The sequence below is a fragment of the Stegostoma tigrinum genome, chromosome 30 (genome assembly GCF_030684315.1).
Source record: "Stegostoma tigrinum isolate sSteTig4 chromosome 30, sSteTig4.hap1, whole genome shotgun sequence".
In the NCBI taxonomy this organism is placed as follows: domain Eukaryota; kingdom Metazoa; phylum Chordata; class Chondrichthyes; order Orectolobiformes; family Stegostomatidae; genus Stegostoma; species Stegostoma tigrinum.
The window spans coordinates 29,860,939-29,875,814 of NC_081383.1; the positions used below are offsets into that span (position 1 = coordinate 29,860,939).

The 14,876-nt window shown below is 44.0% G+C and overlaps 1 long non-coding RNA gene across 2 annotated transcripts in view; it reads right to left on the bottom strand.

Moving 5' to 3' along the window:
- The window catches only part of LOC132206062 (uncharacterized), a 60,278-nt gene extending 47,301 nt beyond the window's left edge, over nt 1–12,977 (bottom strand). For both annotated transcript variants that reach the window (XR_009442791.1, XR_009442792.1), the window contains exons 1-2: nt 12,879–12,977; nt 10,417–10,668 (exon numbers count right to left, since the gene is read on the bottom strand). This is a non-coding gene — a long non-coding RNA (uncharacterized LOC132206062). The remainder of the gene's footprint in view (nt 1–10,416; nt 10,669–12,878) is intronic.
- Between the last annotated feature and the right edge of the window lie 1,899 nt (nt 12,978–14,876).

Sequence of the window (14,876 nt, forward strand, 5' to 3'; positions counted from 1 at the left end):
ATTTCTAGGCCGGAGATATCATTTTGTTTCATGTGGATTACGATATTTTCCGTTGAAAGACAGCAGTGAGCTTGGGAAATGTTACAAGGGCTGCAATAACACATGCAAATATTCAGCTCTCATATTTTTCAGGAATAACACCCCCAATACTAAATAATCACCTTTACACATTTTTATAAAGATAACTTTTAAATAAACAGTTTGCATTTACAATAGGGTTTTCATTTCTTTGGGGTAAGCCAAAGTTCGAATGAAGCACATTATAAAATATAGCCTGAGTTATAATGTACAAACGGCATGGCCAATATGTTGTCCCATGAACTAGAACGAGATAAATGACTAGTTAATCTGTTTCAGCAGTGTTGAGAGTAGTCCTAGTCCCTTACTGACAGTGCAGCAACACTAAAGTTTTGCAATTACCAGTGTTAGTGATTTCCATTTGAACATGGATGACAATTAAATATAGATGAAATTGCATTCTGGGCTTCTCATTTTTCTTAGTATTGAATGTAGAAGAGATTAGGGATGGGGTTGATGATAGGGAGTGTGTTGGGGGGGGGGTGGGTGGTGGTGAGAGAGAGAGAGAGGGAGAGAGAGAGCATTCCTGAGAGTTGGGACCCAAAACTGTGCACAATACTCCAAATTATGGCCTGACTAGAGCCTCAGAAGTACATTCCCGCTTTTACATACATGTCCTTTCAAAATAAATGTCAAAGTTGCATTTGAGCTGGTCCTCAACCTTGGACAGTCTATTTCAGCACAGGCAGCAGGTGGCATTTGGGAGGTCACTTGTGTGAGCACTATCTACTCGTAACTAAGGCAGTAGCCGGATTTTAATTGTCAGCACCTCACGAAAGCAGGATAACGCTATTGGAGGGAATAAATTACATTTTATGATGAGACTATGTCTAACTAATGTAAAAGAGACCCAGGAATTTGAATGGCCCAGTCCTCATGTTGGTGAACTTGCCACTCACCCCATCAGCCCTATCATCACCTAATGTTCCAGACAAAATTTATTTGCAATTGCAGCCAAACCTGGTTATATCCTCATTCTATGTTCACGACACTGAAATATATCAACAGTGAATAGAAGAGATCAATGTGTTCTTCTAGAACTTTTAGAAGGTAATGAAAATTGTTAGGAACTTTAGTCAAACCTATTGTAATAATAATTAATAATAGCATAGTCAGGTCAATCAAAACCATGAACAAGTCCACTGTATGTAGCAGAGATCACATTCATTAGTTTAAGATAACAAAGTGTGAAGCTGGATGAACACAGCAGGCCAAGCAACTTCTCAGGAGCACAAAAGCTGACGTTTCGGGCCTGGACCTTGAAGGGTCTAGGCCCGAAACGTCAGCTTTAGTGCTCCTGAGATGCTGCTTGGCCTGCTGTGTTCATCCAGCTTCACACCTGGTTATCTTGGATTCTCCAGGATCTGCAGTTCCCATTATCTCTGATCACATCCTCCCAGTCGCAAACCATTTCCACTCCCCCTCCCATTCTCTTGATGACATGTCCATCATGGGCCTCCTGCACTGCCACAATGATGCCACCCGAAGGTTGCAGGAACAGCAACTCATATTCCGCCTGGGAACCCTGCAGCCATATGGTATCAATGTGGACTTCACCAGTTTCAAAATCTCCCCTTCCCCTACTGCATCCCTAAACCAGCCCAGTTCATCCCCTCCCCCCACTGCACCACACAACCAGCCCAGCTCTTCCCCCCCACCCACTGCATCCCAAAACCAGTCCAACCTGTCTCTGCCTCCCTAACCGGTTCTTCCTCTCACCCATCCCTTCCTCCCACCCCAAGCCGCACCCCCAGCTACCTACTAACCTCATCCCACCTCCTTGACCTGTCCATCTTCCCTGGACTGACCTATCCCCTCCTTACCTCCCCACCTACACTCTCTCCACCTATCTTCTTTACTCTCCATCTTCGGTCTGCCTCCCCCTCTCTCCCTATTTATTCCAGTTCCCTCCCCCCATCCCCCTCTCTGATGAAGGGTCTAGGCCCGAAACGTCAGCTTTTGTGCTCCTGAGATGCTGCTTGGCCTGCTGTGTTCATCCAGCCTCACATTTTATTATCTTACATTCATTAGTTTGTCTTGTTTCACAAACAGATATCAGATGCTGTTGGATTCCAGTAATGAAATGATTTTTCAATGTATTATGTACGATCTAGAAATGTAAACTGCCTTCATTGGGGCCTATGATTCAAGGAAATCTCGATGATAGATAGCCAGGTAGACTTTAATTCTACTGTTATAAAAACATTACTGCCGGCCAGATCTCGACTCCCAATTCTTTGAAGACGTGGAGCTAGCTCGTGATTCCAATTAGGCAGAATGCACAATAATAATCATTATCGGTGAGGTATATATAATGAGTAATCATATTCATGTTTATCAATTTAGAAACAAAGTATCAAACTATTCCCGGCAATTTTCATGCATGGCCCAGCCCTAAATGTACATTATAAATGTTTATCATATCGTCATAATGACAACAGAAGGAGTTTATTTGCTCCCTCAAGTCCATGCCAGCTCCTTGCCCAGAAATCGAATCAGTCTCATTTGCCTGCTCTGTCCCTATAGTCCTACAAGCTTATTTATCTCAACCATTCATCCAGTTTCCTCTTTAAATCATTGATGACCTTCATTTTCATGACCCATGTATGAGCAAGTTCTGGGACCTTATCACTCACTGCATAAAAATGTTCTTTGTCACATATTCTCATCATTTATTGTGTAAACCATAAACTATTGTCTCCAAAAATGTTGTACACCTCCATCCCATCTCCCCTCAAACTCCTTTACTCCAAGCAGAATGTGAATGATTTGTACAATATTATATTTTGCAGTAATTTGATGGAGGAATTGGCCCGAAATAGATCAGTCGTCTGTTTAGATAGTAGACAAATTAATGCCAGATGATCCAATGAGATGGTCATCAATATCACCCCATCTTCAATACACTGATTAATTTCTCTGTGTAGACTTTTTGCGATTTATCCAAAATTTGCCTTCTGTCAGTTTGCCCCTTTGCCCTCTTGTCCTATATTGTTTGAAGTACCGTTCCAGATTTACTTTTTTACTACAACGTATTGTCTATTTACCTCTACAACACAGCCATTCAGCCCCACCAGCCCCTAACATCATCCAAATTTCCAGGCAAGATCACACAGAGATGGGAAATAGGAACTTGAGAGAAGCACCAGTCTGAATACTGCAGCACCAGCCTGCTCCAACTGCATGGGTGTAGTGACTTGAATTGAGACCATATTTGGATGGAGCCTGCCAACTAAAACAGCAATTTGGAAAGGGCAACTCAGCTTCTGGACACATTATAAACAAACCTTAGCTGGTGTTTTGTTTAGAATGGTACGTTCTGGTACAGTTCTTACAGAGTATCCAAAGGGAGAAAAATGTTCGGGCATAATATTCATTTTTAGAAGCAAAAGAGTTTCAACATGGGAGTTGGAAGTAAAAAGGGCACTGTTTTAGATTATGTAATAATGGGGTGGGAAGGGAGGAACTGTGTATGTCTTGTATTCCCAGGTATTTAGGTCAGCTGTAGTCATTATGAAAAGAAAATATCATTTGGGATTCAGTAAAAACAGCCAGCAGCTAAACCTAGTCTCCTAGATTAAATAATTATTAGAGCCGTTAAAAAAAGCTGAATAGAGATTGTAGTAGAAAAATGAAGAAACCAGGAGTTAGATATATGTGACATATGATTCTGGTCAAAATATCCTACATTTTCTGAGATACCTGTGTTGTTGCAAGATCCAACAAACAAAGGCAGCAGTAGAACATGTTGCCATCCATCTGTTACCTGGTCATATTAATCAGTTTATTACTTCTTGACATATAACTGAATTATTGGTGGAGCAATGAGACACACTTGGATTCTATTAATGGGAACAATAATTCATACTAATAATTCTGGTTTTGGGAACAATGATAACCATCCCAGGTATGTCACTGGGGAAAAAGTATTCCCTTTTGGAGCCTTATATTGGGAACAACGATTCAGCTCTGGAACCTATTATTAGGAATAATGACAAACATATGGAACCTGTTATTTGGAACAATGATACACATTTGTAACCTGTTATTGGGAACAATGACATATATCTGGGTGCCTCCAAAATGTCCACCTTCTTCCTCAACTGAGAATTCCTCAGCACTATTGTTGACAGGGTCCTCAGCCAAGTCCGACCATCTCCTGTACATCCTCCCTCACCCCATCACTTCCCTTTCACAACAGCAATAAGGCCCCCTTGTCCTTACCTCCATCTCACCAGCACCCACATCTGAAGGATCACTAGCCACCATTTCCACCACCTCCAGCGGGGTGTCACCTGCAAACCCATATTTCCCTCCCCTCTCTTAGTTATCTGAGGCACCATTCCCTCCGGGACACCCTGGTCTACTCCTCCTTCACTCCTAACACACCCCCACATTCCCAACTGCAGAAGGTGTAACACCTGCCCATTCATCTCCTGAGTAAGCAAGGGCCCAAATACACTTTTCAGGTGAAGCAGCGATTTACCTGCACTTCCCTCAACCTAATCTACTGCATGCACTACTCGCAATATGATCTCCTCTACATTGAAGACACTAATGTAGACTGGGTCAGAGATAATGGGAACTGCAGATGCTGGAGAATTCCAAGATAATCAAATGTGAGGCTGGATGAACACAGCAGGCCAAGCAGCATCTCAGGAGCACAAAAGCTGATGTTTCGGGCCTAGACCCTTCATCAATGTAGACTGGGTGACTGCTTTGCAGAACACCTACTTTATGTCTGCAAAAAGACCCCGAGGTTCCAGTTGCCTGCCACTTCAACACACCACTTTGTTCCCTGGCTAACATCTCCGACTCAGGCTTCCTGCAGTGCCCCACTGAGGCTCAGCACAGGTTGGAAGAACAGCACCTCATTTTTCGCTTGGGAACTCTACAGCCTTCTGGATTCAATATTGAGTTCAACGGTTTTCAGGCTTGAGCTCTCCCATGTCCTTACCCCAACCCCCACACACCAGGTCTCATTATCACGTCGGCTATAACCACACACTAGCCATTGTTAGCCACTATCAGTTTATTAACAGCTATTCACCCTCCTAACCTGATTATTATTCACTCTGTTGTCTTGGCTCTATCTCTACCTATCATTTACTCCTTACCCCTTCCCCCCACCCCATCTTCTGCATAACAACAAACACTTTGCTTGTCACCATCAGTTTTGAGGAGGGGTCACTGAATCTAAAACATTAACCCGATTTCTCTCTGTAAATACTGCCAAGACTGGCTGGGCATGTCCAGCAATTGAGCACTGCTGTGTTCATCCAGCCTCACATTTTATTATCTTGGAATCTCCAGCATCTGCAGTTCCCATTATCTCATGTCCAGCAATTGCTGGTTTTGTTTCCACTTTCCAGCATTTCAGTTTTTATCCGGGAATTAGTTACTGGTCACACTTGAAACCTTCCTGGGAGATATGGCGATAGGTCTGAAACCTGCTGTTATGATTAGCTGCAACTGAAGGATTACATGGGATCTCTGGTGAAAACCTGGAGTCTGTCATTAGCAACATTGTGCTACATCAAGACCTATTAATAGGAGCTTTGAGGTATGCTCAGAGATGTAACTTTCATAATAGTGGGAGAAATCAAGGAGAAATTTTCCTTCATCACCTGCTGGCAGGTTTGTTGTCCATCTCAAACAGCCTTTAAACTGAATGACTTACTGGGCCATTTTAGTCAACCACATCGCTGTGAGACGAGTGTCAAATGTAGTCCAGAACAACTACAGATTGCACATTTCCTTTCAGCTGACATCAATGAACCAGCTGTCATTGTATTACAATCGACTAGCTCTGTGTTCCAGATTTATTTGTTGAATTTTAATTCCTCCAGCTGCTGTGGTGAAATTGGAACCCTCAAGCATTAGCCTAGGCCTGTGCATTACTAGTCCAGTGACATTATCATGTGACAAAACTTGAATTCAATTGTACAATGGGTATGGAATTGGCAAATGAATTTTAATGAGGAAAGGCAATGCATTTTTATAGGAAGGTTAAGAAAATCACAACTGCACAACTGTTTTGATAATAAGAATCAAAATAAGGTAGAAGAAAGTAAGAAAAATTAAAAAAAATACATAAATTATGAAAAGCAACCATGTAGTTTATATGACAACAAAATGTGAGGCTGGATGAACACAGCAGGCCAAGCAGCATCTCAGGAGCACAAAAGCTGACGTTTCGGGCCTAGACCCTTCATCAGAGAGGGGGATGGGGGGAGGGAACTGGAATAAATAGGGAGAGAGGGGGAGGCGGACCGAAGATGGAGAGTAAAGAAGATAGGTGGAGAGAGTATAGGTGGGGAGGTAGGGAGGGGATAGGTCAGTCCAGGGAAGACGGACAGGTCAAGGAGGTGGGATGAGGTTAGTAGGTAGCTGGGGGTGCGGCTTGGGGTGGGAGGAAGGGATGGGTGAGAGGAAGAACCGGTTAGGGAGGCAGAGACAGGTTGGACTGGTTTTGGGATGCAGTGGGTGGGGGGGAAGAGCTGGGCTGGTTGTGTGGTGCAGTGGGGGGAGGGGATGAACTGGGCTGGTTTAGGGATGCAGTGGGGGAAGGGGAGATTTTGAAACTGGTGAAGTCCACATTGATACCATATGGCTGCAGGGTTCCCAGGCGGAATATGAGTTGCTGTTCCTGCAACCTTCGGGTGGCATCATTGTGGCAGTGCAGGAGGCCCATGATGGACATGTCATCAAGAGAATGGGAGGGGGAGTGGAAATGGTTTGCGACTGGGAGGTGCAGTTGTTTGTTGCGAACTGAGCGGAGGTGTTCTGCAAAGCGGTCCCCAAGCCTCCGCTTGGTTTCCCCAATGTAGAGAAAGCCGCACCGGGTACAGTGGATGCAGTATACCACATTGGCAGATGTGCAGGTGAACCTCTGCTTAATGTGGAATGTCATCTTGGGGCCTGGGATGGGGGTGAGGGAGGAGGTGTGGGGACAAGTGTAGCATTTCCTGCGGTTGCAGGGGAAGGTGCCGGGTGTGGTGGGGTTGGAGGGCAGTGTGGAGCGAACAAGGGAGTCACGGAGAGAGTCCCTGGTCGACCCATCGTCTCAGCCTGCTCCTGCCCCACCGAACTCATCTCCACCTATCTGGACTCCATTTTCTCCCCTTTGGTCCAGGAACTCCCCACCTATGTCCGTGACACCACCCACGCCCTCCACCTCCTCCAGGACTTCCAATTACCTGGCCCCCAACACCTCATATTCACCATGGACGTCCAGTCCCTGTACACCTGCATTCCGCATGGAGATGGCCTCAAGGCCCTCCGCTTCTTCCTGTCCCGCAGGCCCGACCAGGCCCCCTCCACCGACACTCTCATCCGCCTAGCGGAACTCGTCCTCACACTCAACAACTTCTCTTTTGACTCCTCCCACTTCCTACAGACTAAGGGGGTGGCCATGGGCACCCGCATGGGCCCCAGCTATGCCTGCCTCTTTGTAGGTTACGTGGAACAGTCCATCTTCCGCACCTACACAGGCCCCAAACCCCACCTCTTCCTCCGGTACATTGATGACTGTATCGGCGCCGCCTCTTGCTCCCCAGAGGAGCTCGAACAGTTCATCCACTTCACCAACACCTTCCACCCCAACCTTCAGTTCACCTGGGCCATCTCCAGCACATCCCTCACCTTCCTGGACCTCTCAGTCTCCATCTCAGGCAACCAGCTTGTAACTGATGTCCATTTCAAGCCCACCGACTCCCACAGCTACCTAGAATACACCTCCTCCCACCCACCCTCCTGCAAAAATTCCATCCCCTATTCCCAATTCCTCCGCCTCCGCCGCATCTGCTCCCACGATAAGACATTCCACTCCCGCACATCCCAGATGTCCAAGTTCTTTAAGGACCGCAACTCCCCCCCCACGGTGATCGAGAACGCCCTTGACCGCGTCTCCCGCATTTCCCGCGACACATCCCTCACACCCCGCCCCCGCCACAACCGCCCCAAGAGGATCCCCCTCGTTCTCACACACCACCCTACCAACCTCCGGATACAACGCATTATCCTCCGACACTTCCGCCATTCACAATCCGACCCCACCACCCAAGACATTTTTCCATCCCCACCCCTGTCTGCTTTCCGGAGAGACCACTCTCTCCGTGACTCCCTTGTTCGCTCCACACTGCCCTCCAACCCCACCACACCCGGCACCTTCCCCTGCAACCGCAGGAAATGCTACACTTGTCCCCACACCTCCTCCCTCACCCCCATCCCAGGCCCCAAGATGACATTCCACATTAAGCAGAGGTTCACCTGCACATCTGCCAATGTGGTATACTGCATCCACTGTACCCGGTGCGGCTTTCTCTACATTGGGGAAACCAAGCGGAGGCTTGGGGACCGCTTTGCAGAACACCTCCGCTCAGTTCGCAACAAACAACTGCACCTCCCAGTCGCAAACCATTTCCACTCCCCCTCCCATTCTCTTGATGACATGTCCATCATGGGCCTCCTGCACTGCCACAATGATGCCACCCGAAGGTTGCAGGAACAGCAACTCATATTCCGCCTGGGAACCCTGCAGCCATATGGTATCAATGTGGACTTCACCAGTTTCAAAATCTCCCCTTCCCCCACTGCATCCCTAAACCAGCCCAGTTCATCCCCTCCCCCCACTGCACCACACAACCAGCCCAGCTCTTTCCCCCCACCCACTGCATCCCAAAACCAGTCCAACCTGTCTCTGCCTCCCTAACCGGTTCTTCCTCTCACCCATCCCTTCCTCCCACCCCAAGCCGCACCCCCAGCTACCTACTAACCTCATCCCACCTCCTTGACCTGTCCGTCTTCCCTGGACTGACCTATCCCCTCCCTACCTCCCCACCCACACCTTCTCCACCTATCTTCTTTACTCTCCATCTTCGGTCCGCCTCCCCCTCTCTCCCTATTTATTCCAGTTCCCTCCCCCCATCCCCCTCTCTGATGAAGGGTCTAGGCCCGAAACGTCAGCTTTTGTGCTCCTGAGATGCTGCTTGGCCTGCTGTGTTCATCCAGCCTCACATTTTGTTGTCTTGGAATCTCCAGCGTCTGCAGTTCCCATTATCTCATGTAGTTTATATGGTAGGTTATGCTGCTGGCCATTTAGTCCTACCGGTCTATACCATTCTCAACATGACCCTACTCTGAAAATGCATCTGTGCTATTTTCCCTTACTATTCCGTTGGTGGGGTTTTCCCATTTTTGCCATTCTTTGGGAAGTCAAGTTCGTCCTGAATTTGATTTATTAGTGACTAGCTCATATTAATGATCACTATTTTGGTCTCCTCAACAATTGGAAACATTTTCTCCTCATTAAGAAAACAAAAGTATTCCTAAGGTAAAGATTTCTATTGGGTCATCATTCAGTCTTTCTCTCAAAAACAAACTTGACCTGTTCCATCTCACCAGAGACTTATAATCTCTAAGATCTGCTATAATTCTTCTGCATTAGTTATCTATACCTCTACACACTTACTGTGATATGGACACAGAACTGGACAAATACTCATGGTTTAACCAAAGTTCTACTTTTGAGATCTATCTGTCTAGAAGTGGACCTTTCTGCTCTTTTTTTTATCTGACTTTATTAACTGTGTTACTACTTTTAGTGAGTTATCTGCGTTCCTAGATGCCCTTGTTCCTTGCTCCTATTTGGAATCTTGTAATACCACGGTATGTAGTTTTTTCATGGGTCTCTCTTTGTCAGTAGCTGGGGTGCTTCAGTTGTCCTTGTTGCCTTGGTATAGTGCATGCCTGTGCCATCAAGAATAACCATAATGTTTATGTGCTAAAATCAACTGATAATATTGATTGCCAAACATCATGTATTGTAAAATGGTTCTTGGGAAAAATGCTAGCAGAACAACACCAAGGTGTAGCAACACGATAACAGTCAACAATTGAGAAGAAGAGGGAAGCATTGTTGTATAAAGCAAACCCCAAAACAAATAACTTTTCAGACCCTAGGCTTAAATCCAAATAATTCTGGTTCCTGATGAATACCAATTTGTCTTTTGAATCAAATCTATTGAAAGGATGGTAAATATTAAAGGAAAAATAGAAATTGCTGAAGAAACTCAGGATGTCTGCCAGCATCTGTGGAAAGAAAGCAGAGGTAACAGTCACTAGACTTAAAACGTTAACTCTGCTTTCTTTGCACAGACGCTGCCAGAGCTGCTGAGTTTCTCCAGCATATTTTGTTTTTGTTTCAGATTCTCAGCACCCACAGTTCCTTGTTTTATTTTATTTGTAAATATTAATTCAGGAATTGACTTTCAGAGCATTTCATTGCATTATTTCATGTTGAGGATCCATGCTAAATAAAGTAGACATAACACTTACCTGAAGCTGAGAAAGCCTTGTACATGTCGCCTCTTCTGTTTAAAGTGCTGAAGTGCTTATCTCCTCTGTTCCTGGGCCAGCTGAGGGCCCTCTTTATGGAGATACAGGACCCTATTGTTCCTTGTAGATCACTTTTTAAAAAGATGTCCTTTCTCCAATTTACACCCATGTTTATAAGTCGCTGATAGAGGTCTTGCGTCCTTTTGATTCCCAGCATTTTAGAAACTTTGTGACTGGGTACTGAGGTCAAAGCTGTTACGATGCCAAAAAAGATTTATGTTTGTACTTGGTGTGTTTTCTTAACCATACATGATAGTTTTCTGTAACTTGGTGTTCCACATGTTTACTCTTTTGTTCTTATTTCCTGCCTTTTACCACTTTCTGTGTAGTAGTCTTGCTCATTACATGAGTAAAGTGATTCAGTAAAGCAGTAAAGTTGAATCATTTTAATTAAGATTCAAAAGGATCTTTTTTCATACTGCACCAATGGGAATAAGCACCGATTAAGTGGGCTTGAATATTTTACAACACGAAATGCCTTTGCATGCAATGTCACTAACAGTGGCAAGTACGTGTAATGAAGCAGCATTGCGATCGGTGAGGCATTGAGACCCACCTGCAAATTCCCATAATATATACCTCTGGAGGCAAGGTGAATCACTTAAAGAGGTTACTGGTGCCAACATCTCTGGAGACGGGTGTACTAACAGGGGAAGTCATTAATATTGTAACCAGAGAGACAGAGTGAAAGGCAGAGAGGAAGGCAGAGAGCAAGAGCGACCACCATCTTTTCTGGCAGAGCACTTTAATCACTTTTACATGCCAGTGTTGTCATTCTTCCCAAGGTCTTCTGCAGTTTATTTTCCCCTAGCTGTTCCAGAAAGTACAGCAGCCAGAAAGTTAATCAGCCTTTTTTTTTGTCTTGGGCTGTGCAGATGATTTTCGGTCAGTGGGGCTTTAGCAGAACTAAAACGTCTGGAGTTTTTAAGGCTTGTTTTGGGCAGCCCTTATAAAGTCAAGTAGGTTTGCCAAGTGATGGGATTTTGTGAAACTTTAATCTAAGGTCTGTTGAGACGAACACATCGCCCCACTGAAACAAAAAAATATTTTGGACAGCCATTAATATGTATAATTGTTCACCTGCTGCCCTGATGCTGAATTACTTTAAGAAGGAAGGCACTGAGGACCAGTTGAACATATTGGTTCTGTAGTCCTCAAATTTACAGCTTGTTGCTATTAAGTGAATTCAGAAGTTAGGGGAAGGTTCTTGGAGAAGTCATTTTTTGACAATAGGCTTCCTTTCAACATCATCTGGATCGTACCAGTTTGAGCATTCATTTGTAATGTTACAGATCTTTGGTACAAGCTTATGGGGGTGTGGCAGCTATGAAGGTATTATGTAGGGAAATTAAGAGATTTATGGAGTGGTGTTGGGGATGAACCAAAAAACAGAAAGTGCCTGAAAAGAATGCAACACTGCAATATAACATCTTACAATCTGGTTTGACAGCATTTTTAAAAAAAAAAGTAACAATCTTTATCCTGAGGACTTTCAATGACTAGATTCAGCCCATTTGTGAATTTATACCACTTTGCTGTTTTCAACATTGGAAGGAAGCACAAGAGTCTAACAGTCAGCGAAATGATTGCAGCAACAGGGTGAAAATAACTTGAAGGATAAGTGATCAGTGCAGAATCATTTTGGAAGTACAACAGTGAGTGTCGGGCAGGGAGGGGGAGAGCAAGAATCATATAGTCATCAATTTGAGTGAAAGAGCCTTGAATCATAGACTTTAAACTGGACAGAAAAAACAAAACAGTAATTCTAATATCTGAGCACAATAGAAATTGATACATTGCAGTATTGCTAACTTTAAGAATGCAGGTTTGGAAATTAATAAGCAAAACTAAGAGGATTTGAAATTTAATTTTGTTCAAAATAGCTTAGCTTCAATAACACCAGATCCGTCCAACTAGCTGGAAACAAAAAGAGCACTGCATATAATTTAAAATGGAAGCATTTCCTTGCCTTTTCTCTGTTACAGGGCAATAAATTCAACTTTTTTTTCTGGAATTTCAGTTGCAAGTTTCTTGAAAATGGTTGTTTCATAAAATCTGCTTACCTAACCATGTTCGAGAAGTTTGACAAAAGTGAAAGAATACACAGACTGAATGTCAAAGTACATTTGTAAACAACACACGTTGTTTTAATGATCCTTTATTAAAAAAAGATCCAATTCACTCCCAAACTACTTTCCATTATTGGTCACCCTTTGATCTTGCTTTTTTTATTGAGACATGTTTATGAATTATTCATCTTGAAATAATTAGACCAATTAGACCAAAAACGTGCCCAAAATCATGCAAAAAAATCACTTTCGCTTGTGTATGGCTGCAACTTTTCTGTGTCAGTTTCAGAAAATAAGTTAACTTCACGTCAAGAAAACTGTTGGTTTACTTACTTTTCTTTTGATTAGTGTTTGTATTTAGTGTTCGGTCTGTAGAAATCTTGTGCCGTTTTAGAGTGAGCGAGTGATACAGTTATAGGCAGGGCATTCACATGGGCAGTCTATTGATAGAAAGAGAATCTATCTGCCCACATATGGCTAAAACCTCAAGGCTGGCATCAGTTCAAGGTATCTGATTCAGCTGCTCATTGCAAGCCACTCAAGGTCAGGCCCTCACAGCAGGTCTTTATTCATTGACATAAGTTTGCTCAACATATCGTTTTTGCCACTTTGTGGCTCATAGTGCATGGTGCCACAGACAATCAGAGAGTGAAAGAGAAGAGAGGCGTTGGTAGAAATTTGCATAAGGCTTGGAAACAGGCTCAGGGGTCATGATAAATCCATGTCCCTTTGCAGTGTGCAGCCCAGTGCCAAGCAACAGGCTTGTATATCATAGCAGGACCCCAGGTTTGTGTGAGGCTATAGCACTACTTAAAGATATTTCTGATGCTGCTCCAAACCTCTTAAAGGAAAGGCACATTCTGGTGGGAGCTGGTGGTCAATGTACGTGAGAAGTGCCTCTGAACGACAACTTAAAATACATGGTTCATTTGAGGTAACAAAACTTTCTATGTACTGCACAGGAGTATTAAAAATATGACACTGAAAAACATAAGGAGATATTATATCTGATGACCAAATCTCAAAGAGATGGATTTTAAGGAGGGAAGTGAGGCAGAAATGCAGGAAGATGCGAAAGGGAATTCCAGAGCTTAGGTCCTTGGCAATTAATTGGTGAAGCAGTTAAAATCAGGATGCTCACGAGGCCAGAATCAGAGAAGACCAGATATCTCGGAAGGGTGGAGGAAATTACAGAGATTGGCAGAGACAAGGTCATGGAAGGATTTGAAAACTAGAATGAGAATATTAAAATTAAAAGTCTGCTTGATCAGAAGTTAAAGTAGATCAGTATGCCTTGGAGAATTGCTGAGATTAAGAACCAGGCAGCAGAGCTTTGAATTCCCTCAAGTGTACAGAAGGTGGAATGTCAAGAGAGCAGTCAGGTCTAGAGGTGACCAAACGTTTCAGCAGCAGGCAAGCAGAGGTTGTGCTGAAGTCCAATGACAAAAGCTAGATAGTAATATAAAAAAAGATTGCAAGAGTTGGTTTTAGATACATAACAGGTATGGGAGAGACAAGAGTGGAATTTGGATCACTGGAAAATGTGGATGGAGAAGTAGTAAAGGGGAACAAAGGAATGGAGGAACTGAATAGCTAATTTGCATCAGTTTTCGCAGTGGAAAACACTGGCAGTATTCCATAACTTCAAGAGAGTTAGGGGGCAGAGGTGAAAGTAGTAGCTATCACTAAGGAAAACGTGCTGAGGAAACTGAAATGCCTGAACGTGGATAAAACAAAAGATGGATAAAACATCTGAACTAGATGGACTACATCCCAGACCTCTGAAGGAGATAGCCGAAGAGATTGTAGAGGTATTGATGGTGATCTTCCAGGCATTATTGGAGTCAGGGAGGGTCTCAAATGACTGGGAAATGGCTAATGTGACACCCCTATTTAAGAACGGTGGGAGGCAGAAGATGGGAAATTATAGGCTGATTAGCCTGATCTCCGTTGTTGGTAATATTTTGGAATACAAATTATTAAGGATGAGATTGCAGAATACTCAGAAATACATGGTAAAATAGGATTGAATCAGCGTTGGTTTGTCTGATAAATCTGTTAGAACTCTTTCAGGAGGAAATGACCATGTTAGACAAAGGGGAGACTGTGCACATCTGGATTTCCAGAATGCTTTTGACAAGGAATTACACAGGAGTTTGCTCAATAAGATAAGAGTCTATAGTGTTGGGGTAAAGTAGTGATATGGATTGAGGATTGACTGACCGGCAGAGGGCAGACAGCATGAATGAATGGGTCTTTTTCAGGATGGGGCCTGATGACACATGGAGTTCTGCAGAGGTCAGTGTTGGGACCACGACTATTCATGTTATA